General features: G+C 40.6%; 1 pseudogene; it reads left to right on the top strand.

The window, feature by feature from the left end:
* Positions 1-10,554: 10,554 nt before the first annotated feature.
* On the top strand, positions 10,555-21,287 carry LOC127672876 (sorting nexin-18-like; annotated as a pseudogene).
* Positions 21,288-26,847: the final 5,560 nt, after the last annotated feature.

Genomic DNA, 26,847 nt, shown 5'->3' with positions numbered 1-26,847 from the left:
CATACATTGTATGCTACTTGATCCCTGTAAGGTGCCTCTGCCTTTGGTATATGAGTTCTTTATGTACATGAGTTTAGGAACTGTGCAGACAGCTCTCCAGGCAGTGTTGGTATTGTCTTTCAACATAGTTGAGTGCAGAACTAACTGTATCTATAGCTCATGTGTGTCACAGCACCCTGAGCCTGTTCACATGACTTAAGTTAGCATCTACGACTGTGTAAGCTGTAATGACATCTAATTTAATGTTTTTGTCATTGTCACAAGTAGAGGGATGTTCCATGTGCTGGCATTTCTCCAGGTAACAGAAGGCCCTGAAATGTTTGGTTGCTCATCACAGAACTTTCAAACTAGCATTGTTTCCAAATGACTGAAGTGTTTCTAGATTTATCAGCCATATTTCTGAAAGAGGTCCCAACATTTGTCTAATGAAAAACCAAGGTGGAAAACAGTTCCTATCTGAAAAGGACACCTGAGCTCCAGAGCCATGGGATTGGCCGCTCCCTTCAAGGCCCTCCCCAACTCCCCATGTCATGGTGGTGACCCCAGTGTCCCTTATTGCTTGAGAAGTTCTTCATTTGATTTTTTTCACTTTGTTGAACCTTTCAATAATTTTAGTAATAAAAATGTAAATGTTAACTACTTTTGTTTTATATGACAGGCTTTGTCTTATTTAATAGATTATGGGTAATGTAACTTTTTTCTTTTAATCATGTGAAACTTTCTTGCCTCTCAGACAAAAACAAAGAAAAGATTTCAATTTCAGTAGTTGTGATACTGCAAAATTGTACCTACTACAAGCTCCTCTCTCTGACCCTGTCTTTCTGCTGGAGGTTTTATTCTTTCAGACACCAGCCACGGTTTACCCCTCTCATTGCTTTTTTATATTACTAGGTATAAAAGAAAAAATAGGGGAAAAAACAACTAATTTTAGGTTTGATAAGAGTGTCCAGCAAGTTGGCAGAAAACCTTCTGTCTTTGAAAATAAGCCAATTAAAGTAAATGAGTGGAATGTATTTGATTAAGTTTTATATAGCATACTATTGTCTCCACAGCATACCATAGCATAAGCAATATGCTGTTTCATATTTTAGCATAAATTTTACTACTTACATATAAACTCATCAGATCCACGTTTTCCAAGATAGAAAAAAAATAGACTATTTGACTTGTCATGATGATTTTAATTAGGTTCTTAATTTTGTACTTTAACTTATATTTGTTCAATTTATGAGAACATTAGAAACACATATTGCTTGTTTTACATACACATCTTTCTGTAAACATTGAATATTTACTATGAAAAATGGAAATTATTTCCAGATGGTTATGGAGATAAACACACTGACTGGTATGAGGTGGAATCTCCAGGGTTTTTTTTTATTTGCATTTCACTCCTGAATAAAGGTGTTAAACATTTCTTTAGGTGCTTCTCAGCCACTCAGTATTTCTCAGTTGACAATTTTTTTGTTTAGCTCTGTACTCTATTTTTAATAAGCTTATTTGTTTCGCTAGAGTAGAACTTATTGAGTTTGTTGTATATATTGTATATTAGTCCTTTTTCAGATGTAGGATTGGTAAAGATCTTTTTCCAATCTTTCAGTCTCCTTTTTGTTGTATTGACACTTTTCTTTGCCTCCCGGAAGCTTGACAATTTATGAGGTCCTATTTGTCAATTCTTGCTCTTATAGCATCAGCTATTGGTATTCTGTTCAGGAAAATTTCCCCTGTGCCCAAATGCTTGAGGCTCTTCCCCACTTTCTTTTCTATTACTTTCACTGTATCTGGTTTCATGTGGAGGTCCCTGATCCAGTTGGACTTGAGCTTTGTACAGGGGATAAGAATGGATCAAATTGCATTCTTCTACATGCTAACCGCCAGTTGAACCAGCATGTTTTGAAAATATTCTGTCTTTTCTCCACTGGATGGTTTTAGCTCCTTTATCAAAGATCAAGTGGCCATAGTAGTTTTGATTTGTTTCTGGACTTTCAATTCAATTCCATTGATCTACCTGCCTGTCCCTGTACCAATTCAATACAGTTTTTATTACTACTGCTCTGTAGTACAGGTTGAGGTCAGGGATGGTGATTCTGCCTGAAGTTCTTTTATTGTTGAGAAATTTTTGCTACCCTGAGATTTTTTTAATTCCTGATGAATTTGCAAATTGTTCTTTCTAGTTCTATGAAGAACTGAGTTGGAATTTTGAAGGGGATTGCATTGAATCTTTAGATGCTTTCTGAAAGATGGCCATTTTTACTATATTAATCCTGACAATCAATAAATTTAGGTGATATTTCCAGCTTTTTCATCATCTAATGAAATGTTTAAGCTGGGCAGTGGTGGTGCACACCTTTAATCCCAGCACTTGGGAGGCAGAGGCAGGTGAATTTCTGAGTTTTAGGCCAGCCTGGTCTACAGAGTGAGTCCAGGACAGCCATGGATATACAGAGGAGATCCTGTCTCAAAAACAAACAAACAAACAAACAAAAACAAATGAAATGTTTATGTGGTTTTATTTCTTTGAATTTATTTATGTAGTAGATTATGTTGGTGGATTTTCATATATTGATCCATACCTGTGATGAAGCCTACTTGATCATGGTAAATGATCATCATAATATGTTCTTGGATTTGGTTGGCAAGAATTTTATTGAATATTTTTGCACCAATGATCGTAAGGGAAATGGGTCTGAAGTAGTCTTTCTTTGTTTGGTCTTTGTGTGGTTTAGGTACAAGCATTAGTGTAGCTTCATAGATCAAATTGGCTAGTGTTCCAAACTATCCCTTCTATGTTGTGGAATAGTTTGGAAAGTATTGGTATTAGGTCTTCTTTGAAAGTCTGATAGAATTCTCCACTAAACCTGTTTGGTCCAGGGCTTTTTTAGTTGGTAGACTATAAACGATTGCTTCTATTTCCTTAGGAGTTGTAGGACAGGTTAGATGGTTTATCTGATCCTCTTTGAACTTTGGCACCTGGTGTGTGTCTAGAAAAATATCCATTTCTTCCAGATTTTCCAATTCTGTTGGGTATAAGCTATTGTAGTAGCATCTGATGACTTTGAAATTTCTGATTTTATGTTTCTGTGGTGATCTTTTGGGTTTGTTGAAAGAAGATTACTGTCTTACTTTTTCTAAGGTGTAGTTTCTATCCTTGTGTTTTGTCTTTTTAATCTACTATTCTTTGTAGGTCTGGATTTAGAAAGATATTGTGCAAATTTCACTTTTTCAAGAATATCTTGATTTCTCCAAATAAGGTGATTGAGAGATTTGTTGGGTATAGTATTCCGGGCTGGTATTTGTGTTCTCTTAGGGGCTGTATGAGATCTGCCCAGGATCTTTTAGCTTTCATGGTCTCTGATGAGAAATCTGTCATAATTCTGATAGGTCTGCCTTTATATGTTACTCGAATTTTTTCTCTACTGCTTTTAATATTCTTTCTTAGTTTACAGCATTTGGCGCTTTGATTATTATGTGATGGGAGGAATTCCTTTTCTTATCCTGTCTATTTGGAGTTCTGTAGGGTTCTTTTATGTTCATGGGCATTTCTTTCTTTAGGTTAGGAAAGTTTTTTTTCTATAATTTTGTTGAAGATATTTACTAGATCTGTATGTTTGGGGATCTCTCTCTCTTCTATACCTATTATCCTTAGTTTTGATTTTCTCATTGTGTCCTGTATTTCCTAGAGGTTCTGGGTTGTGAGCTTTTTACATTTTGCATTTTTATTGTTGTTTCAATGTTTTCTATGGTATCTTCTGCATCTGAGATTCTCTCTTCTATCCGGTTTCGTCTGTTGGTGATGCTGGCAACTCTGACTCCTGATTTATTTTCTATGTGTTCTAACTCCAGGGTTGCCTCCCTTTGGGGTTTCTTTAATGTTTCTATTTCCATTTTAAGGTCATGGATGGTTTTGTTCATTTTCTTTGTTTGATTGCATTTCCTGTAATTATTTAAGGCAGTTTTGTGTTTCCTCTTAAAGGGTTTCTACCTGTTTACTTATGTTCTCTTGTATTTCTTTAAAGGAGTTATTTATGTCTCTCTCAAAGTCCTCTATCGTCATCATAAGAAGTGATTTTACATTTGTATCTTGCTTTTTTGGTGTGATGATGTATCCAGGACTTGCTATGATGGGAGAATTGGTTACTGATGATGCGAAGTAACATTGGTTTCTTTTGCTTATGTTCTTATGCTTGTCCCTGGCCACCTGACTATCTCTAGTGCTACTTGCTGATACTTTGTCTGACTGGATCCTGTCCTTGCTGTGATCCTGGCTTTGTCAGAATTCCTCAGAGTTCAGATGTCTCTGTGATCCTGAGATCCTGAGTATGTCGTAGCACCTGGGAACTGCCTTTGGGACCAAGATATCCTGGTCTGACCAAGCTCCTGCGATTCTGTGATTCTCTAATCCTGTGATCCTGCAATCCTGGGTATGTTAGAGCACCTGGGAGTGGAGCTTCCTCTGTGTGGTGTGATACTTTCTGCCATGTTTGCAGTCAAGGTCTTCTCAGAGCACTGGCCCAGACCTGAAGGAACCTGGGCCACTGGTCAGGAGGAGTTCCTGGGTGCATGGGTCCCACTTGTCTCAGGTACTTCTAGTGTTGGGGCAGATGTTGTATCCTCCCCACCTCTGATTCTATAAGCCTGGGCTTGTTAGTGCCCCTGGGAGTGGAGCTTCCTCTGTGTGTTGTGGGACTGGCTTTGGAATTCAATGCCCATGCTCAGGGCTCTGGTCCATTCTGGAAGGGGATCATATACTTTCACTTTTGAATATATTTCCCTCACATATGAGACACCATAAGTAAAAACACTGTGACTGAGTTATACCTAGAAAAATAAGTAAGGTTTATATGTTCTTTCATAACTGTCTATAACCTTTGATAAGATCTTCCTTGTGATCTAAAGTTTAGACTTTCTTGTTCTCTGTCTACATGTTAATTGTACTAACATTTACATATGTTCACGTATATACAGGTATTATTGTCCAAGTTCTGCAAATGAGAGATCAAGTCTCTCTCTCTCTCTCTCTCTCTCTCTCTCTCTCACACACACACACACACACACACTTTCTCTCTCTTTCTCTCTCTTTCTCTCTCTCTCTCTCTTTCTTTCTTTCTTTCTTTCTTTCTTTCTTTCTTTCTTTCTTTCTTTCTTTCTTTCTTTCTTTCTTTCTTTCTTTCTTTCTTCCTGGGATTGTGTGATTTCACTTAATAGTATATATTCTAATATCTTCCTATCTTCTGAAAACTTTATGATTACATTTTCTTTAGAGCTGCATAAAGATCCAACATACATATCCACTTTTGTGTTAGAGTAGAGAAATGTGGGTGTATTTTATTTGATTTTCTTAATTATTTCTTGGTATTCCTTTCACTATATTAATAATTTTACTTTGTGCATGAACTCTGCTGTGTTAAATGTTATGTTGATTGATGAACTTCATGGATATCTCATATATGGTAGAAATGGTCACAGATACAACTGGTTGATAAAGCTCCTCTTCTCAGTGCTGGAATATGAACACAGAAGTAGTTCCCAGATTGTATGGCAAGTACTCATGGTGGTTCAGTTATGCTTATAATCTGATGAAAATTTCCCATAATCTATGGAAAACAGAGAATAAAGAATTGGACAGTATTCTACAGATATTCCTCATGCACAATGGTTCTGTGCAACTTCCAAATCAGAACACAAAAGTATCCATAATAAAATTATCTAACTACTGTAAGTGCTATATTGAGGCTGACTGCATGATATAAAGGAAGGTAAATCTCCTTGCTGGGGTATATTGCTGGGGTAAATGTAGACATTTAGAAAACATGTCTAAAGTTATTATTTTTGAAGTATTTATCTCCAAAAAGGGATGTGGAGGAAAAGAGACTCAAAATGTTAATAAAATTATTTTTATTCATTTTATTGAAAATAACTTATTTTAATGTATATGTTGATAGTCAATAATTAAAGTTGCTAAAGTTTTAGAGTCTCAATCACAGTGAAATGAACAAATGAAACATCTTAGGAAGGAACCTTATTTATAAAACTTTCTCAAGTGGACATTCTTGTGCACTTAGAGTTAAAATGACAAGCCTGCCTGCCCTGCCCTCTAGCCCATGGTCCTTTGCCCTCTCTTCCTTCATTTTCTTACCTTTTTGTTTTTCCTGGGTATTTCCTTGATGAAATACATTTGCATCAGTATGACCCCAATTTGCTTGCATAATTCTACCAGAGCTAGAGTATGGCTGGGATCAATTTGTGGATCCAAACAACAGATTAAGGAATGACAACACTAGGGTAAATACCATCACTATCCCTTGACTTCTTCCATATTTTATCATTTATTATATTGGGCACTTGAATTCTGTCAAAGTGACAATATACTAACCATTTCTTATCTGATCTCCAGAAACTGGGTAAATTATATTTCATAGTTAAACATCTTTCAGTTTCAAGGACAATTAAAATTGAGGATGTTATTATAGATTGATAAAGTGGTATGAATAGAAATATTTCTATCCTTGAAAACAGCTATGTCAGTCCTCAAAATGTGTTGCTCAGAGGTAAATGATAGTTCCTGTTAAATAAAATAGAAGCTTTTCTAAACAAGGAGACTGGGTAAGTTATAGTGTGAAACACCTGGACACCTAGTATTCAGTAATGCATACTCAGAGTCACAGTGCTGCTGCAGCAATCTGTGGGGGAAAATGTCTATCCTGGAATGAACTCACTTATTTTCCCACGATGTCTCTACACTCTTTACCATTGCATAAAACAATAGAGCTTGACACAAATGAGAATATAGTATATCATTTAACATGTGATGTTTGACAACCAGGACATGGTAAAGTATTTTAATGTAGAACAGGTTACCTGCAGCTCACTCAGTCAAAGTAAGCTGTACAATCTACAAACCCCTCAAGTCTAAATCAATATCTATAAAAAAAACACAGCAATCATACACACACAGAAGCACACATGTACATACCCACCCCACAAACTCACATGTTCTACCATACAGACATCCAAATACACTCACACATCTGACAATCACAAGGAGACAACACAGAACAAGTACAATATTTTGAAAACATCAATGATTTAGCTTGTGCAGTCCATTGGTCTTGTCATTAAGCATATCATAAAAGGAAATAATAGTTCTTGAAAGGTGGATTAGAAATGAATAATCCAAATATTTTCTTCATTTCTTAAGTTTTGGGAGGGGAGGGAGGAAAGAGTTTATTTAACTTACACATCCTCACTATAGCCCATATTGAATGCAACCAGGACATGAACTCATTGCAGAAACCTAGAAGCAGGAGCTGATGCAGAGCCTGGTGAAAGATGCTGTTTACGGTTTCCTCATCAGGGTATGCACAGCCGACTTACTTTCTCAAAAGAAAAAAACACATTTATTACTTTTTATATCCCAGTATCAGCCCTTCCTCTCTTCCATAGTGCACCTTCATTCAAGTCCTCTGCCAAGTCGACCTCTGTGTGTTACCCCCAACTAGAAATTTCCAAGAAACAACCCCCTGCCCTTCAAATCACTGAGGGACTGGGCACATATTCTTACACTGAGGCCAGAAACAGTGGTTCATTTAGGAGCATGGCATCCAGAGGCAGATAGGCAACAGGCTCAGGGAAAGACCCTTCTCAAGTTATTGGAGGACCTGCATGAAGACCAAGCTGCTCATCTGCTACATATATGTATGGGGCCTAGGGCCAGCTCATGTGCTCCCATTGGTGGGTGGTTCACTCCTTGCCAGACACCAAGAATCTAAGATACTTAACACTGTTGGTCTTCCATTGGAATCCCTGTCCGTGTTGGATCCCTCAATCCTTCTCCTAGCATTACAATAAGACTCCCCAAATTCTGTCTAATATTTGGGAGTGAGTTTGTTTCTGTTTCCATTGGGTAATAAGTAGAACCTCTCAGAGGACAGTTACTTCCTCTCTGTAAGCATAAGAGAGTATCATTAATACTTTCAGGGACTGGTTCTTGCCCATGAGCAGGGTCCCAATTTGTGCCAATCATTGGTTGGCAATTCCCTCAGTCACTATTATTGTCCCTGCACATTTTGTAGGCAGGACATATTGTATATTTCCAGTTTCTGGCTATTATAATTAAAGTTGCTATGAACATAGTTGTGCAAGTGTCCTTGTGGGATGGTGGAGAATCTCTTGGGTATGTGCTGTCTGTATGCTTTGTTTGCTCAATTTACTGAGATGTAGCTGTTTGGGTAAACTGCAGTGTCCAAGAATCTGATATTCTATAAAGTTGCACCGTATAAAGTATCAAGAATATTTCCCAGGCTCCCTATGCAGTATATTTATGGTTAAACATTTTATTTTGATGCCAAAAGAACTTCAATTTAAATCCTCAACTCAAAATTGTAAGGCTCAAATTTAACAGGAATAGAGCTGTCAACTCCTACTCTTATGAATGCTACTAATTTGAAAAGAGTTACTGCATTCCTATGAGTGACAATGTTTATTTAGCTCCCTGTTAATCCTAAAACTAATAACTAAAACCAAGGAAAGTTTATTTAAAATCAGGCTTACTTAATAAATGGTCCTCAAACTATTCAGTGACTTAATTGACATATGGGCATGATAAACACTGCAACTGGATCATGGTTAACACTAGACAGAACTGTGCCCATGCCTCTCCCCCCAGCAGGGCTCTGTTCAGGCTGTGGACACTCTGCCTTGTCAAATAAGGTCAGTTTTCCCAAGTACATTCTCTACAGGAACATCTCTCAAACCTTCTGCTTCTGGCAGCTGAAAGCCCATGCTATCTTGAGCAGCAACCGAAGACTTAATGCTTTCCTGTAGGACAGCCAAAGACTGGCCAAGGAAGCCATCTTGTTGACCATGGAAGCCAGGACAAATATCTAGGTAGCCTGCAAGTCTTTGCAATTTTAGTGGAAACAGAGACAATTTGGTTTATACTTCTGCTACAAGTTATTCTTTTCAGAGTTTTGAGGATGTGGATTTACTAACTGTAGCTTTAACAGGGCAGACACCTAAGTTTATTTACCAAGACAATAGCTGCCTTTCTAATTCATTTAACTGGGGCCCCAGGCTACAGTTTTCTAAAACTTGTAGGCCTCTTGCTGAGAAAGAGAAACAGTGTACCTTGTTGACCTACTTCCCTCTTAAAGAGACAATCTCACAAAACAAGTTCTATGTAAACTTTTTACTCTTAATTTATTTAAAAATACTGCTTTGCAATGACTGCTCTCAGTTAACCAACATCTGGGATTCCTGGTAAATGAATTGAAACTGTTTCAAGCTAAAGTAAATTGTGAGGGTCTATAAACCAGCTTAAGACCTGCAAGTACAATTCATTAGAATTTCTAAGGAAATAAAAGCTTAAATAATTAGTGTTCTAAACATTGATTTACGATTTGTAAACAAAAGTTATAAAAGTGTAAGAAAGCAACTAAAGGTAATAATGTTTCAGATTTCCTCTCCTATGCTATTGTTAGATTAAAACTTCTAAAGTTCACAATTTTAACAGGAATGAATGGAGTTCTAATAGGCTATTAATGTAGACCTGGTTCTTCAGGCTTTTAAAATATTGATGCTAGTGGCTTGGATTAGTGGTAGATACTTTTAAGCCTGGAACTGGAGGCAGAGTCAGGCAAATCACTTAGATGGAGGCCAGCCTGATGTACAGAGTGAATTAATATGTAGGGCTACATAGCAATTAATATACAAACATACATATATATACATTTATAAATACATATTATTACTGTCAAAATTTCTAAGTTTTAAATTTTTAAGGATGTCTTCTAAATATAAACTTGAACATTATTCTACTAAATACTTCATTTATACTTGAGGGAGTTGACATGTATCCACCACGTTAGATCAAATGGACTCCAGATAACTATTCTTGTCAATAGTTTAAATAATATGTTAATAATAATAAGTATAAATAATAAACTATGTTTCCCTGCCTGCATCCTGTTCCAGAGTGTAGAATTCCTACTTCCTCCTCTCTCTCTTCCACTCCCTCCCTGTTTTATAGCCTGGAAGTTGTGACTGAAAAAGCCTATATTACAATTGTATTACTGAAAGTCTGTTAATAAAGTGGTTCCCCTCTTTATGGGCATGACTAATCTCATTCAATTTGCTCCCTAAAGGTGGAATATGTGGGGGGGGCGGGGCAGCGAGCAGGGTGGGGCAGCCCTGGAGGAGGAGAACTTGGCTGCCTTGGAGAGCAGCTGAAATGCCTGTTCTTCAGTCAGGGCAAGCTGGAGACTGAAGCCATTCACCTGGCCCTGTCTTCGGATGCAGCAGAATGTCTTCCAGTATCCGGGATCAGGACTGGTTCCCCAAGGCGAGGTCAGCTTCTCCCCGATGCTGAGCCCTGGGGGCTCCACGGTACAGATGCCTGTCACCCCTCCAGCAAAGCTCTCTGCTCCAACAAACCCCGCCCACTTCTGGGTACCAGTCACCAGACATGAAGGCCTGGCAGCAAGGAGCAATGGGAATCAACAATGTCAAGTTGTCCCAAGCCAGCCTGCACCTGCATAACCAGCAGTTTACAACAACATGAGCTTCACTGTGTCCATGGCAGGTGCAAACGTGAATGTTCAGAACATAAATCTAATGATGGTCCAGATGCAAATGAGCTCTCTGCAGATGCTGGGGATGAATGCTGTGTGCTCTGAGAAGATGAATGATCCAGCACTAAGACACACAGGCCTCAACTGCAACCAGCTCTCATCCACTGACATTCTCACAACAGACACGGATGGAAACCAGGACAAGAGGACAGAAGAGTTCTTCTGTGGTGACTAAGGACTAGAGGAGCTCTACAGGTGCAGCAGGTTCAGGTGTTTGCTGACGTCCAGTGTACAGTGAATTTGGTAGGCAGGGACCCTCACCTGAACCAGCCTGCTCCACTGGGAACTCAAAAGCCCACATCAGGACTACAGAACCCCCAGGCCCAGCAGAAGAGCCTCCTTCAGCAGCTACTGACTGAATAAGCACTTTTAAAGGAATGTGAAATTTAAATAAGAGACATGCAGAGTTATATGAATATATTATATAGTTCTCTGGGATTTTTGATATCTCAATCTGCAGCCATTCTTCCGGTTAAAGCATATGGAGAAAAAAAAAAAAAAAGAAAGAAAGACAAACGTTCACTTTTGGTGGGAGATTGAGAAGTGGTTTTTGTTTCCTTCTTTGTAAAGACCTTGGATATTGAAAAGAATAACAAGGCAAAACAGTTGGACAATCTTATTTATTGAGCCAAAAGTTAATTATACTTATTTATATAATCAGTCATTGGCTTCTGATCTAGATGAAGGCTTTTGGAGGCCCAAAATAACAGGTTGGGAGGTAATGAGGAAAACCACCGTTCAGGCCCGTCCCGGCCCTGGAAGAAGAGCCTGTGGGCCTTGCCTGTCTGTCCACCAAAGGCTGTCCCACTCCTCCCACCACAGCCCCCTCCCCTGACCCAGGCAGCTCGTGTGTACAGTCAGCTTCTTCAAGCAACTCTGTATCTGTTGGCATCAAGAGGATATTTTGCCTCTGCATATGCACCCCTTCTCCTTTTTATAAAGATGGATGTAAACCAAGGAAACCACCCTCCAGGAAAGAGGATGAGAGGAGTATATTCATCAAGGAATCCAAAATGCAGTTTGGGTGAAAATGCAATAATTTTTGATGAGATGGGAGAAGGACAAGAACCGAGTTCCATCAATATTGTAGATATGATTTTCTGATTAAGTCTGCAGGGAAGGCAGCCTGTTCTTTCTGCTTTTACTCTGTTAACAGCAAGATAGCTAAAGTTATTTAAAATAAAATTAAGTTCATGATCCGAGCAGCTTTTTTCCCTTAAATCTCACTGTAACTCTATTTTTATTTCTTATAGAAATTAATTTTGTTCTTTTTAATTTTATACTTTTTTTCATCCTCTTTGTTTTTCTAAATTTGTGTGTGAAATATAAGGTTGATGGAATTGCAATTACATTTGGCTGCTGATTTCATTATCCCAGTCACTGTGAAGCCATGCTAGGATTTACTCTGGGTCTCATCAAAGTGGCACTACTGGAAAAGAGCTATTGTAGCTGAGCTCGAGGAGACCACCCCAGAGCATCCAGGCTCAGCTGATCAACGTGCACAGGCTGCGTGTATGAAGGGAAGTCAGTGCTCAAAGAAAAGCTCCTCTTTTTTTGTCTCAGAATAACTTTGGGAATTTGAACTTCCATCAGTGCAAATGTGTTTCTCTGTTCTGCTCCGAGGCCAACTGGTACCATGTTACCCCGTCTTGTTACTCTTCCACATCCTGTCTCATCCTGGCCCTGAGAAAGGAGCCAGTGGACTGACTCTAGTGCTAGCAGTTGTGCTCCAGGCCAGGCAAGCCTGAGTAAGGCGTGGCCAGAGCAGCCAAGGGAGACTGAGGCACTAACCTTGCCCAGCACCCTGGGCACCTGTTACCTCTGCTCACACGGCAGAGAAACGGCCATAACAACCAATGCAGATGAGGAGCATGGACCCAAGACTTCAAGGAAGATGCCATTTACCCAGATCCTTCCTTCTGAATCTCACCAGCCCTCATACAAACAACTCCACTGAACAGCATCGACTCAGAAACGACAGGAGTTTGAAAATGGTGGAAGGGCTCATGTGGTAACAGCTATGAAATAGAAATAGAACCCTCAGCTACAGACATTATCTTTTTTAGTTTTTCAGAAAATGCATCTCTGTTCCCATTCATTTCCAGCTTGAAAGCCCAGCCATGCTACTCTAGATCCTTCCAAACTGCTCTAGGAGGCCGTTTCCATTCTCTCTGTGATAACGAATGTGCAGCCTTCAGGAAGTTCACCTTTGATTTCAGCATTCCAGATGAAGTCTCCTGACTCAGCCCTTTTACCTAAAGACCTAGCAAAGAACAGCAGTAAGGAAAGTTGGAGATACTTATGTCCTCCCCATCCCCACTACACCTTAATGCATGCATGTCACCTTCACGGTTTTATAATTGCACTGTTTGTTTTATGAATGTACAGGTTACAATTATTGCTACATTTGAGGAGAATGAAAATGCTTGCTTCTATGTAATTCCTGTCAGTCCACAGGAAACTGACTTTTTCAGCTACTGAAAAGAATTTGTTTAAGAACCTCAAAAAAAGTGGAATGCATGCTATGTAAATATGCTCCCAACAGTCTCAGCCCTGAAATCAATCACTCTAATCATAAGCAAGATATAGTACTTATGAAGTAGTTGCTTCCTGATTGGCAGCTGATATTCTGGATCCTACACTTAGTCAAGATAGTTATGTTTTCTTACATTAGAAAAACCATAAACCATGGCATCAAGGGAAGGAAATTGTTGCATTCATCATTTTGGAGCCAAGAATACTTTGATGATAATGGTATCCTGAAACCATTTTCCGATTCATAATAAATATCTTTCAAACACATCTTAATGTGTTATTTCTGTTTCTCCTAATCAGCAAAATTTAGCAAATCTTTATGGAGTGAACAATTCACTAAAATCCGTCAGTGATATATAACACAGAGTAAAAAGAGCAACCACAGTATAGCTGAATATCATATTCTCCTAAGGATGTTATCATGGCTCCTCATTTTAGGCAACCTATATACCCATTTTTTTTTAATCTGTAAGGTCCAACACAAGAAAGAACAGATATTCTGTTTAAATGAAAATATGATTTCCTATGCCTCACGTATCTTTCAGTTGATACAGAAAGAAAATAGTGTCAGGTTGGGAGCTTGGCACAGTGATTAAGAGCATTGGCTGTTTGTCTAGACGACCTAGGTTGGTCTCCAGCTCTCATAGGATGGCCCACAACTGCCTCTAACTTCCTGCATTTCCAAGGGTCTTGGAAATGACCTTCTGACTTCTATAGCTGATAGACATACATGGTGCGCACACACATTCATACAAAACACTTATGCTCAAAAAACAAAAATGCTAAAAATATTTTTAAAATCCTGACTGCAAAATATGCTCCGTAATGGTGACACAAAAGATGTAGGAGTAAACAAACCATCTGAGTTCAGGCCATGTCATATGAGATGGTATGCTCTGTACATGTTACAGCAAGGATAGAAAAGTACCCTGGCAATCAGAAGACAAAGAATACCATAGAGTCACATAGCCAGAGAAATCTCACGCAACAGATTTGTTGGGAGGGGAAAACCCAGAGAGGTATATGGAAAGAATATCTTCTGTTTGTATAGATCAGACACCTGTCAATTAAATTCTGCTGGCCAATAGTTTAGGCAGACTGTAGGAGGTGGGGCATACTGGAAGCAGAAAGTATTTTGGGACAGTGCTGATTGGAAGATTCACCTGAGAATATGTGACAAGACAGGCCCATGGTATCTGAGCAAAGGTAACCAGACACACAGCAGAATATGAATTAGAATAAATTGGTTAATTTTTGTTATGATCAAGTCAGAAATTAGCCTAACTATATGACTAGAGTATTTGTAAATATATTTTGAGATTGAATCTTCTTCCTGGGAGCATGGGGCTGGGAGGAAGAACCAAACTTAACTTCTACTGGGCTGGCTGCCTGTGCTCAGATGAAAACCAGCAACAAACTGAGTAGAAGACAGGGATATATCCCTGTTCTTGGGGTTTGGCACAAATCTTTGAAGATAGGGATTGGTGGGATTTCGACTTGTGTGCTTGGGCTACTCTGTAAGGATGGAGTGTGGATGGGGAAGACTGAGGCTGGCCTGTAGGGCAGTTAGAGTGTTCTCTGCGTGGAAATTGGCAGTTGGAGGTGCTCAGGGGAGGAGTTTTGCCATTCCTGTACCTCAAGGGATTTACACACATATCTGACACTGCTTGAGTGGCCAAGAACAGAAACTAGATATTCAAAATACTTAAATAATATCAATCCTACAGATCTAAAAATACATGCATAAATAAATAAATATAACAATTTAGTTGGTTCTTGTGATATTCTGATATACTCATAAATCAGTGCCTCATTTAGCCATCAGAGGAGGTTTTTCATGTATCTGATGGGAACAAATACAAACAATCAGACATTATGAGATAGAGAGACAGAGATACATACAGAAAGATCAACAGACAGACACACACAGAGGAGAGAGAGAGAGAGAGAGAGAGAGAGAGAGAGAGAGAGAGAGAGAGAGAAGCACACCACTCCATATGAGATACTTCAATTAAATACCTCTCTTCAGAGTTCAGGAAATCCTGAAGTAGAAAAATAAGAATAAATAATATACTTTCCATAGGATAGACCAGACACAAGGAGAACAAAGCCTTCTAAGTCAACTGATCAAAACTTATTTGTACACACAGACACTGAGGCAGCAAACATAGGGTGTACTGGGGTGTGCAAACAAGTCTTCCCCAAACTTGTCTTTTGGTTTAGTATTTTTATAGGACTCCTGAATGTCTCAGTTTCTTGTGTCTTCTCTTGAGCTCTTTCCTTCCGTCTGTTTGCTAACTCTTACTTTGTTGAGCTTTTCTAAGTTTCATTTCTGAAATTAAATATACAGATCTAGAAGAGAACCCCCTTCCTAAAATTATCTGCTGGCCTCCAAACCTTTATCCCTTTAGTGATCCACATCAAACAAACAAACCAATAAATGCTAAGTATCTTAGATGAGAGTTAGAGAGATGCTTTAGTGATTAAGAGCATGTACTAAGGACAGAGAAAAAGGAGGGAGGTGATTGGAGAAGGGATGGAAAGAAGAAGGTTTATGGGACATATAGGGAGGGGGGATCCGGGAAAGGGGAAATCATTTGGAATGTAAACAAAGAATATAGAAAATAAAAAAAATTAAAAAAAAAGAGCATGTACTGCTCTTTCAGAAGACCCGACTGTAGTTTCTAGTACCTCATAAGCTGACTCACAACTATGAAAGTGGAAGGTAACATAAAGCAACATCTGAAATTGTCTTCTGACCTCCACATTCGCATGCTGTGTGCACATATTCACCCACTGTTCAGGTGACATGCCTTACTGTATATGAAGGTACATCTCTGTATTTTCAATTGTTAAATCTGTAGTGACAAAGAGCTAAGTGATGGCAGGAGTTTGATGCTGTCATTTCTGAACCATCACTGTGTTTTAGATTTTAAATTTTGCTGATCTACAGCTGCTCAAAATGTGAATGTCATTGCCTGGTGGAAATCCAATAGATATTCTGGCACTACCTTACTGCTGATTGCTAATTACAAATATCTGACAGCCAATAGAGAGGTCAAAACTACTGGGGTTGACCAGGGGACGAGACAGACAGAGGGGACAAAAGCAGATGCAGGAGTAGGAAAAGATACTGATGGAAGCAGAAGATAGGGAACAGAGCTGTAAACAGTGAGAACCAAATGGGTAGGTAGATTGTTGTACAACTTGAAGTAAGTTTAAATGAGCTATCCCATCAAAATGCCTACAGCTTTGACCTATACAGAAATCTATGTTTTATTTATGCTGTAAGCTGCTCTGTGAAAAGCCCTGTTTTCACCTATGCTCACAACAATACACACCTGCAAAACAGTATGTGATGCAGCTTCTTGGGTGTATGGATGATTAAACTGATAGACAATCTCATGGTTTCCTACATAGAGGAATCCAGAGAAGCTTCCATCCCTCTTCCAAACACAATTGACCTTCCTGCCTGACAAGTGTAGCCCGGCCTTCCCACATCTCTCTCTTGCTCAAATACCCTTTGAGCCTTAGTAACAGGCTCTCAGGGCAGCAATAGAACCCCTGAGAACATAGTCTTTGACTTATTCCTTGTGCTGTATGCACAGAGGCAGAGAAGGCCCACACAGAATTAAGTACACATGTATGAATGCTCACATCTACAAGCATAATCTCTCACTCATGGAGACCCTCATCTCTGTACATACTCATGTATCACATACAATTGGAGAAACCTCCCATGACAGAGAGGCACATGTAGACACACATACTGCAAAATGGTTGTTTACAATTGTATAGCCATTTTCTCTACTGTACTCTTGAGAAACTGCCCTGAGTCACCATGAAACCAGACTTGTGTGTTAGTTCATGATAAATAACTGTGGCATCCACTGCTTCCTCCTTTTCCTGGACTTCAAACAAAATGTGTGGGACCCTAACAGCTGTCCAATCATGTTCTCTCTTTCAGATATCTCTGGATAAAATCTGTTAGGGTCCTGGAATGCCAACTGCAGGACCAGTGTGTTGACCAGTCTTTCAGCCTGGTACGTCTATCTAGAAAGCCATGTCACAGATGGAGATAGATGCATAGTGCTCTCACAATGCAGAGGGGAGAGGCACTCAACAGTAAGTGACAGGCATGCCACTTCCCTCATTCAGCTTAGAATCTCTGTCTCCTCAGGTGGCTCCAATCAGTCTGTGGAAAACTTCATCCCGCTGCTCCCTCTGAATCTTTCTTGACCATTTAAAGGTAAGTCGCCTAAGAGATCACAGCAACAGAGCTTGTGAGCAATGAGTCTTTCTTGTCACCTGTGCCTTTGTGTAACTATTTAGTATCTTTTAGCTTATGGCAGCTATATTGGTGATTTGTGGAGTTTGGTTCTCCAGAACTTGAGCATGCTATATCAGTAACTCTGGCCTAAATAGAACATCAACATCACTGTCACTCAAAGCTCACTGAAGCTGAGGCAAGAAAACATGTGGCCAGCCTGCCTTATATGGATATCCTACCTCAAAAATGCATGATTGTCATTCAGACAGGTCACTGTACCTGACACCTCATAGACTACAAATGCCTCTTACTATGCTAACAGGAAAATATCAGCAGCAAGGAGGATAAACTGCTCTTTAAGTGTGTTAATGAAATCACCTGAGAGGTTCTTTGCTTGTTGATGGAGAATCACCAACATATCAGCACAGCCCTTCTCTCCTCTCTAGAATTGGCTTTACTTGCGATCAGGTCTAACTATGTAATCCAAACTGGCTAGATGTCTTGGTGTACTTCTCTCTCTATCCCAAGAAGCAGGACTTGAGATGTAAGGCAGAATAGCCATACTTTTTGTCTTCTGGGTGACTTATATGATTACCTTGAACCTTAGTGAAAAAGAAAGGAAAGATATTAGCAACTTTCTACCTAAACTATCATGAAGTTCAGAACATTTGTTCCTTCTTCATTGCTGAATTTCCGCATCCCATGGTCCTTCAGGCACTGTTTAAATTTGGCATTTAACTCAGCCCAAAACATATATACGTAGTTTATCCCAGTCACACTAAACTCCTAGAGCAACTCCTGAGGGGCCTATGCTCAGGACGCTAAACAATTGGAAAATTGGCAAGATTTTCTATCTTTTATTATCTCCAACAGGTCCTCAACTTGTAGCCACAAGGTCTCCTCAGAAAACACATTCAGAGTCTACAACATAAATACTATTATTCTTTCTCTGATTCAAATCAAGGAGATCTAATGGCTAAGTAGGAAGTCCATACACACATGGCTAAAATATTCCATATTCTCCATCTCTTGCTGTCTTGGGGTTTTCAGGGACTTTGAGCTTCCCCTAGAACTCCACACTCTCTACTTCCCCATGGGTTCTCTGCCTGATCCCCCACCCCACCTCCCCTTCAGTACTTGCATCAAGACTGAGGAGACCCAGGCAGGCTCATGAGCCGGTACACAGTTACAGAGTTCTATGTTCATGGATTTCTATTTTTTTCAGAAGACTTTGTGCATGTGAATTTTTGGTCGATATGTAGGTATATGAATTCATTATTAGAGCCAAGGACACCCAAGGAAATTAGAAATTGAGTAGAGAACTTATGTGCAAACATATAGGTGCTGAGATCAAATAAGTTCCGATTGAATGAGATGTTTTTTTCAGTACTGAGCCATGTCTGGATCCTCACCCACTGTCCATAAATTAATTTCTACTCTATAGAGCATTGGAGATTAGAATGCTTTGTGTCCTCCTCATGTTTTGATCTAGGAACATTTACAAGTGATGACCTGGCCCCTCAGCCTAGTCCTGTACTTATAGTACCACCTCACTTACAACTCTGCACTGGCCAGCAGCAAGTCGGTCTGGGATTGGGTTGTGTCTTTGTGTACAGGGCCAGCTGTGATATGAAAAGACCTAATCTGTGTCTTCACTTAGACCAACAAGCAAGGAGAGGTGAGAATAATAGGGAAGGATCTAATAGGAGAAGTGAAGAAAAAGTGTGTGTCTGGGACAGATGTGGAATGGAATGTAAGCATTGCAACAAGGACACTTAGAGATTCACTTTCTGTACTCATCTAGGCACAGACATGCAAAGGGCCAGTGGTAAGAAAACCTTGTGGGGAGGCCCGGGCCCCACCCTGGCCAGAAGCAGCCTGTGCAGCAGTAGCTCCTGCTAGCAGAGCGGATCTGCAGGGAGGGCGAGAGTGAAGCAGGAAGCGGACCTTGTGCTGCCTTCCAAGCTCCTTTCAAGCTCCCTTTGAGTTCAGGGACGAGGATAGTGACCACTGGGCCCTCGGACTGGCCCGAGCTCGAGGCGCCGGGCTCAGAAAGGTGGCGCTGCATGCCCGGGCGCTCTAAGGCTTTAAGTTCAAGAACCCCTTTGAGATCTCACTGCAGGAGCAGGTGTTGAGCTTGTGCAGTGATCAGGAAGTGTAGGGCTGGCTCGAAGGGATCAGCAGCCATGGCCACCGCGGTCTCTTCCCGACCTCCTCTGTACAGGTGATCTGCACGACCAAGCCTGGCCCACCGGCAGACGCCGGCCAGGGAGCTCTGCCCGCTCCACCAACGCGCCGCCCGGCCGGCTTTGAGCCTCTGCCGCCGCGCTGCTCACCGCCTTCCAGCTGCTGACAGCTGGCAATGCCAGCTTCCTTCCAGCAGGGGCGCCCTACAGCCGTCGCCCCAGCAGCTCCTCCATGGTCACCAGGCCCGCCTAGGCAGAGACGATGACTGGGAGGACGAGTGGGACGACAGCTCCACGGTGGCCGACTAGCCAGGCGCGCTGGGCAGTGGCGCGTACCCAGACCTTGCAGGCTCGGCAGCAGCAGGCGGCAGCGCAGCCAGCGGGTACCTCTGTCCACAGGCTGGGACCTGTCGCTGGGCTCACGCAGCGTCTCGGCGCCCTCGCCTCAGCAAGTGTCTGGAGCCAAGAGCTCCGCCTTGGTGAGCCTCAACCTTAATTGCTACTCCACCTCTGTCAGGTCGGGCTGGGAGGCCTTGGTGCTGAGACAGGCGTCAGGCTTCGTGAAGGATGGGGACAAGCTGTGTGCATGGTGCTGGGTCCCTACGGCCCGAGTGGCAGGAGAACCCCTACCCTTTCCAGTGCACCATCTACGACCCCACCGAGCAGACCAAGTTCAAGGGCTGAAGAGTTGCATCTCTTACAAGCTGGTGTCCACGCATACCCAGGTGCCCGTGCACAGGTGCTATCAGCCCTTGGACTGGCTGTGTGCTTGCCTGGCAGAGAAATTTCCCGTCATCTCGGTGCCCCATCTGCCTGAGAAGCAGGCCACCAGGCGCTTCGAGGAGGACTTCATCTCCAAGCGCAGAAGGGTCTGATCTGCTGGATGAACCACATGGCCAGCCACCCTGTGCTGGCGCAGTGCCATGTCTTCCAGCATTTCCTGAGCAGTCCCAGCAGCACTGATGAGAAGACCTGGAAACAGGGTAAGCAGAAGGCTGAGAGGGATGAGATGGTGGCTCCAACTTCTTCCTCACTCTGAGCACACCACCTGCCGCAGCCCTGGACCTGCAGGAGGTGGAGAGCAAGAAAGACTGCTTCAAATCCTTCCCCAAGATGGATGACAGCGCGCTGCAGCTCAACCACACTGCCAACGAGTTCGCACGCGCAAGCAGGTGACTGGCTTCAAGAAGGAGCATCAGAAGGTGGGCCAGTCCTTCCTGGGCCGCAGCTAAGCCTTTAAGCTGCATCAGCAGGCCTTGTCCGCGGGTCTGAACCAGGCCATTGCTTTCCCTGGAGACGCCTATGACGCCATCAGAGAACTCTTTGCTGAGCAGCCCAGGCAAGCCATGGACCTGGTCATGGACTGTTAGCACTGTATCAGGGGCGCCTGGCCAACTTCCCAGACATCATCCATGTTCAGAAAGGAGCTCTTACCAAAGGAAAGGAGAGTTGGCTACACGGGGAAGAAGGGAAGATGGAGGTCAAAAAGCTGATGCCATTCCAGACCGTTGTAACACTGTCTCCTTCACCACATTGGCCGAGATTCATCACTTCCATCAAATTAGAGTAAGAGACTTTAAATCACAGATGCAGCATTTTTTACAACAACAAATAATATTTTTCCAAAAAGTGACCAAGAAGTGGGAAATCCATTTTGTGGAGGAATAAATACATAATGATTCCTGATATGGTTAGTCTATTATGAGATTCAAATTAGATATAAAAATACCTTTTCTGTGGAGCCTGGAAGTGAGAATCTTTCAATAGAATTTAAATTTTATTTTGCCTTCTTCCTATTAAACATCAAATTGGTGACTAAAGTTGGTAGACAAACTACTGCGGTCTGAGGCTCATTTAGTAGTCAGACTGATGGACAATTGTGGTGTCAATTATCTAAGGCTCATGTCATTTGACACACTGACACATTCATTGCCTTTCTTTATTCTTAGTGGCTTCAAAAATATTTTTTTTGTAATTGTTTGAAAAATTGTAAGGAATAACATATTTTCACAAACAGACAGATAGATAGATAGATAGATAACCACAATAATACATGTGCAACAATATGAGAACTATTTGTGTAAAATATTAGGATATATATACATCTCCAAAGGTACTCAGTTTCTAGTTTTTTAAACCTATTCAAAGTGAATGTGAAAAGGACAGCATGTAGACTTCATCAGCACTGTGAACCTTAGAGTCTAATAAATGCAAAAATCACAGGAATCTTTGAAGCCTATAGAAGAAGACACGCACTTATTAGGATTCAATAAAGTTTATGTAGCTAATTTATGTTGAGGTCAAGGGAATAACCAGGTTTTCCTAAAAATTAAATATAATTAGTTCTCAGGGAGTCCATATATTCTAAAATCCCAAGATTTGCCCAGCTCAAGATAGATTACATATGGATTCCTGGTGGTTAGAATCAAACAAACAAAAAGATCAAAACCAAAATTAGTATTTATAAAAAATTAATAAAAATAAATCTTGTTCAAAGATTAGAGTCATTTCCCTTGCCTACAGGAAAAGAAAATGGAACTCCATTGACTAGTGACTCCTATCCAGATTGTTAATAGCCACACTAACTCTTACTTTTACCTGAAGAGGAAGTAAAAGTAATTGTTATTCATTTTCCTTAGATTTCCATTCCTTCCAAAACATCTCCATCAGCTTATGCACTGAGATAACTCCCAAAATGTTATAGAAGCACCCTTTGCTTTATGAAGGCAGTGTTTCTCTCACTCCCCCAGGTATGTCCAATATTCTACCTTGATATTGTCTCTTCTCTCTTTTTTCTTCTTTTTTTCTGATGTATTTTTATTTTATTCGATATATTTTTTATTTACATTTCAAATGATTTCCCCTTTTCTGGCCCCCCACTCCCCGAAAGTCCCGTAAGCCCCCTTCTCTCCCACTGTCCTCCGACCCTCCCCTTCCCACTTCCCCGATCTGGTTTTGCCGAATACTGCTTCACTGAGTCTTTCCAGAACAAGGGGCCACTCCTCCATTCTTCTTGTACCTCATTTGATGTGTGTTTTATGTTTTGGGTATTCCAGTTTTCCAGGCTAATATCCACTTTTTAATGAGTGCATACCATGATTGATCTTTTGAGACTGGGTTACCTCACTTAGTATGATGTTCTCCAGCTCCATCCATTTGTCTAAGAATTTCATGAATTCATTGTTTCTAATGGCTGAATAGTACTCCATTGTGTATATACCACATTTTTTGCATCCATTCTTCTGTTGAGGGATACCTGGGTTCTTTCCAGCTTCTGGCTATTATAAATAGGGCTGCTATGAACATAGTGGAGCATATATCCTTATTACATGCTTTGGAATCCTCTGGGTATATGCCCAGGAGTGGTATAGCAGGATCTTTCGGAAGTGACATGCCCAGTTTTCTGAGGAACCACCAGACTGATTTCCAGAGTGGTTGGACCAATTTGCAACCCCACCAGCAGTGGAGGAGTGTTCCTCTTTCTCCACATCCTCTCCAACATCTGCTGTCTCCTGAGTTTTTAATCTTAGCCATTCTGACTGGTGTAAGGTGAAATCTCAGGGTTGTTTTGATTTGCATTTCCCTGATGACTAATGAAGTTGAGCATTTTTTAAGATGTTTCTCAGCGATCCGAAGTTCTTCAGGTGAGAATTCTTTGTTTAACTCTGTACCCCATTTTTAATAGGGTTATTTGGTTTTCTGGGGTATAACTTCTTGAGTTCTTTGTATATATTGCATATTAGACCTCTATCTGATGTAGGGTTGGTGAAGATCTTTTCCCAATTTGTTGGTTGCCGATTTGTCCTTTTGATGGTGTCCTTTGCTTTACAGAAACTTTGTAATTTTATGAGGTCCCATTTGTCAATTCTTGCTTTTAGAGCATTCGCTATTGGTGTTCTGTTCAGAAACTTTCTCCCTGTACCAATGTCCTCAAGGGTCTTCCCCAGTTTCTTTTCTATTAGCTTCAGAGTGTCTGGCTTTATGTAGAGGTCCTTGATCCATTTGGATTTGAGCTTAGTACAAGGAGACAAGGATGGATCAATTCGCATTCTTCTGCATGCTGACCTCCAGTTGAACCAGCACCATTTGTTGAAAAGGCTATCTTTTTTCCATTGGATGTTTTCAGCCTCTTTGTCGAGGATCAAGTGGTCATAGGTGTGTGGGTTCATTTCTGGATCTTCAATCCTGTTCCATTGATCCTCCTGCCTGTCACTGTACCAATACCATGCAGTTTTTAACACTATTGCTCTGTAGTATTGCTTGAGTTCAGGGATACTGATTCCCCCAGACTTTCTTTTGTTGCTGAGAATAGTTTTAGCTATCCTGGGTTTTTTGTTGTTCCAGATGTAATTCAATATATTTTTTATTTACATTTCAAATAATTTCAGCTTTTCTGGCTCCCCACTCCCTGAAAGTCCCATAAGCCTTCCTCCCTCCCCCTATTGCCCCATCCACCCCTTCCCACTTCCCTGTTCTGGTATTCCCTTTTACTGCTGCACTGAGTCTTTCCAGAGCCAGGGACTACTCCTCCATTCTTCTGGACATCATTTAATATGTGAATTATGTTTTGGGTATTCCAAGTTTCTAGGCTAATATCAACTTACCAGTGAGTGCATACCATGAACAATCTTTTGAGACTGGGTTGCCTCACTTAGTATGATGTTCTACAGCTCCATCCATTTGTCTACGAATTTCATAAATTCATTGTTTCTAATGGCTGAATAGTACTCCACTGTGTAAATATACCACATTTTTTGTATCCATTTCTCCGTTGAGGGACACCTGGTTTCTTTCCAGCTTCTGGCTATTACAAACAGGGCTGCTATGAACATAGTGGAGCATGTGTGCTTATTGGATGCTGGGGTATCCTCTGGGTATATGTCCAGGAGTCGTATAGCAGAGTCCCCCGGAGGTGTCATGCCCAGATTTCTGAGGAACCACCAGATTGATTTCTAAAGTGTTTGTACCATCTTGCAATCCCACCAGCAGTGGAGGGGTGTTCCTCTTCCTCCACATCCTTGCCAACACATGCTGTCTCCTGAGTTTTTAACCTTAGCCAATCTGACTGGTGTGAGGTGAAATCTCAGGGTTCTTTTGATTTGCATTTCCCTAATGATTAATGATGTTGAACATTTCTTAAGGTGCTTCTCAGTCATCTGAAGTTCTTCATATGAAAATTCTTTGTTTAGCTCTGTACCCCACTTTTTAATTAGGGTAATTTGGTTCTCTTGTTCTACCTTCTTGAGTTCTTTGTATATATTAGGTATTGGCCCTCTGTAGGATTTAGGGTTGGTGAAGATCCTTTCCCAATCTGTTGGTTGACATTTTTGTCCTTTTGACAGTGTCCTTTGCCTTACAGAAACTTTGTAATTTTATGAGGTCCCATTTGTCAATAGCATAAGCTAATGGTGTTCTGTTGAGGAACATTTCCCCTGTGCCCATGTCCTCAATGGTCTTCCCCAGTTTCTTTTCTATTAGTTTCAGCATGTCAGGTTTTATGTGGAGACCCTTGATCCACTTGGAGTTGAGCTTAGTATAAGTATATAAGAATGGATCAATTCACATTCTTCTGCATGCTTACCTCCAATTGAACCAGCACCATTTGTTGAAAAGGCTATCTTTTTCCATTGGATGTTTTCAGCTCCTTTGTGGAAGATCAAGTGACCATAGGTGTGAGGGTTCATTTCTGGGTCTGTATTTCTTGAAGGGAGTTATTTGTGTCCTTCTTAAAGTTCTCTATCATTAAGAGATGTGATTTTAAATCAGAGTCTTGGTTTTCTGGTTTCAAGTTTACACAGAGTTGTCCCAAAGCCTTCAATGAGATGTTTAACAATTGAAAAGGTGGAATCTGAGAGTCTGCAGAGAAGAAAGGGTAACAAAATGTGTATTGAGCTAAACAAATGCAAATTTCAGGTGACATTGCCCCAGGCACAGGTACTAGGAGAGTATGGCAAAAGTGCTGTTGTTGTGAGAGAATGGGAAACTTTAGAAGTTGTGCATAAAAAAACTCCTGAGAAAAGAAAAATGTAAAGGGATAAAGAAAAAAAGTAGCTATGGCAGACTGAGAGACTGTAATCATTTGAATAGTGTTTAGCTTCATGTGAGAAGGCTAGGCTGAATCCATGACAGGTTTCAAACTGGCAGTTTATGAGGCTAAGACTAAACAACTGGGCAAGTTCAGGCAAGTCAGGTACAAAAAAATCTCAGGCTTCAGGCAGTTTGCCAAAAACTAGAAAGTGCCCAGTTACTTAGCCTGAAGCAAGAACATTGGTTAGGCAAGTTTCCAGATCTCCCCAGTAACAAGTTCCAGCTCCCATGCCTGGTAATGAATGCCTTTAAGATGGAGTAAGATAGAGGTCTCCTATCCTGGAATACACTCATGTGCCTGCAAGCTCACTTGGTCATCTACCTTCGTAATGGTGAGACCCCAGCATGGTGAACTTATACAGAATAAGTATACATTTTATACAGAATAACTTATACAGAATAGTGTGCAGCGTTTCCTTCTTAGGTGAATCATGTACCCTTACACAAAGAGATGGTAGGTTCTGGATATGTTCTGTAGAGTACCATAGATGATATAGGGAAATAAATAAGGGTATGAGAGAAAATATCATTGATTATTTCATTTTTTTCGTTGCTTTGTTCTTCTGATTTTTTGTGGTTGTTATTGTTCTTCATTTGTTTGTTTTTGAGTTTTTAATAGAGAAGACATCCTGGAGGTAGATGGATTCTGAGAATAAGTTTGGCCATATTTTGTTGCTATGTAAGAGAACTAAATAACCTTTAATACATTTCTTTTTAGTTGTTACCAATACTAACAACTGTAATAGTGTCCAACAGGTAGCAGGAATAACACTCAAATTCTTATATTAAATGCAATAACCATCTGAAAAGTACAACGTACATGTTGTCCCCACTAATCCTAAACTGTATGATAATGTGGGCATTCTGCATGTTCCTCTATTTCTATGTTCATGCAACTTTGAATCATCTCTGTGGATGAAAGTACAATATTAAAATCAGCATCTTCATAGTTGGATAAATTTGCAATAAGACTGCACAAAATCTATCTAAAGTTTGGGAGCAAGTCTGCCTCTATTTCCGTTGGGTGATAGTCCCTCAGAGGACAGTTAGAGTAATTTACTGTCTGTAAGCATAAAGGAGTATCATTAATAGTTTCAGAACTGGTTATTGCCAATGGGATGGGTATCAATTTGGGCCAATC

The sequence above is a fragment of the Apodemus sylvaticus genome, chromosome 1 (assembly GCF_947179515.1).
Source record: "Apodemus sylvaticus chromosome 1, mApoSyl1.1, whole genome shotgun sequence".
NCBI lineage: Eukaryota > Metazoa > Chordata > Mammalia > Rodentia > Muridae > Apodemus > Apodemus sylvaticus.
The sequence above is the reverse complement of the archived record's forward strand: the minus strand, read 5'-3'. Positions and strand labels throughout refer to the sequence as shown.